At 39.3% G+C, this 1,788-nt stretch overlaps 1 non-coding gene across 1 annotated transcript; it reads left to right on the top strand.

Annotated features, from left to right (window-relative positions):
* The first annotated feature begins 727 nt into the window (after positions 1 to 727).
* On the top strand, positions 728 to 799 carry Trnac-gca (transfer RNA cysteine (anticodon GCA)). The gene has a single exon. It is a non-coding gene; the product is annotated as a tRNA-Cys (tRNA).
* Positions 800 to 1,788: the final 989 nt, after the last annotated feature.

The following is a 1,788-nucleotide window of genomic DNA, read 5'->3' as shown; positions in this document are numbered from 1 at the left end:
TAATGTTTTATATTTTTCGTGAGAACAGATACACTTATTCCAAACGATTTTCCCCTCCTCATTTTTGGTTTTAATTTGTCGGGTGGAATAATCCCAGGAGGGAAATCTAGCAGTCTACAGTGCCACGAAAAGTACCCACACGTACTTCTTTCGGTTCGGTCACATCAACAACTTGCATCCCGTGCACCCTGACCCTTTTCTTCACCAGGGGAACCCTCAAACCAGCCACCAAGGTCGAGCGTCAAAAAAGTTTTTAAAGTAACGAAAAAAGAAATAAACAATAAAATTCATATCTATTACATAAGCATTATTGCTCGTCATAAATAGGCAATTTAAGCTTAATAAGCTGTAACGGGCAAAAATTAGCGCATTATGTCTCTATACGATCTAATCACAAACAAGTTCCCTAACATTAGCATAATTCGCAACGGAGTCGCGACTATGCAAGGCTGCTCAGCAAAGACGCCGTCGCTCCACGATAACCGTCAAAAGTCGCCAAGTCATGGCAGAACGTAACAGTGTCGTAATGGCGTCTCGATTTGCATCATTTGATTCCACAAGTCGTAACTAGCATTGGCGAGTTGCGGCATCCAGTACGACATACACCGTGTACTTGGCAACCCCACAGATTACACAGTGGGGGTGGGTGTGCAATGAGTCCGTAAACTGAACAGAGAAGTGAATGATGTACAAAATATGATTGGTGATATACATAACTTGATATCAAGGGGGTGTAGCTCAGTGGTAGAGCATTCGACTGCAGATCGAGAGGTCCCTGGTTCAATCCCGGGCGCCCCCTAGGGGAAAACATTAATGTAACCGGCACCTAGGCCAGATATATCTTAATTCCATCCTAGGCAGGTCAATTGTAAGAAAATTTGCCCTGAACAGTGTAAAATATCCTTTGTCAGAGAAAAAAAAGCATGCACAGTATTTTGAAGAATTGGTGACCTTAATAGAATTAAAATACTTACACTTTAAGAAGAAAAAGACGTATGTTAATGGTAACTTTCATTTGTGACATTTCCTAGTTTTTCTCCCCAAGTCAGACACTACAGACAATAGTACAGGACCTCTTTGTTACTCTATATTGCTTACTGCACAACCTCAGACTTTAAAACTGTCACATACAGTACATTACATCTTTTACCAGGCTCAAAAATGGAGCACCAAGGAACTTTATGGCCATAACTTGCATAAATCTAAAAAGAATTGAGAGGGTAGATTTTGCAGCCTTATATTTTGGAAACTAATGATTCCCTCAATGGACTGGAAATGGATTCAGATGTACAGATCTGTGGTATTTATATAGTTGAAGGAAATTGCCATAAATCGGCCATTACATCACTCGTGTCAAAAGCTTCTTAATCTCGTTTATTACTTGGAGGAAGATTTTACCAATCAGATCTGAATCCCAGGCTTCTTTTGAAACGTTCAGCGTAATTTATCCTTTGCCCTCATGCCTAACCCGAAAATCAAACTACACTTTATAGCTGCATTTGAAAATTTTGTAGGATATAGAAATTACAGCCAGAAACAGATATTTTTTTAATGGTGATTAACAGCTGGCATTAACGAGAAATAACCCCCTCCCCGCACATTTATGAGCCTTATTCTTGCTACAAGAATTATATCTGACTCACTTTTGATCATGAAGGCGCCTGTACAAGATGGACTATTCTTATTTCTGGTTAAACAGGCAAAGCACAAACAATGACCCACACTAAAAATATCTTATTTACTCATCATAAATTATGTGGATGTAATGAATCTTTCACTGATCAGGTT

This window comes from Macrobrachium nipponense, chromosome 39, assembly GCF_015104395.2.
Source record: "Macrobrachium nipponense isolate FS-2020 chromosome 39, ASM1510439v2, whole genome shotgun sequence".
In the NCBI taxonomy this organism is placed as follows: domain Eukaryota; kingdom Metazoa; phylum Arthropoda; class Malacostraca; order Decapoda; family Palaemonidae; genus Macrobrachium; species Macrobrachium nipponense.
The sequence above is the reverse complement of the archived record's forward strand: the minus strand, read 5'-3'. Positions and strand labels throughout refer to the sequence as shown.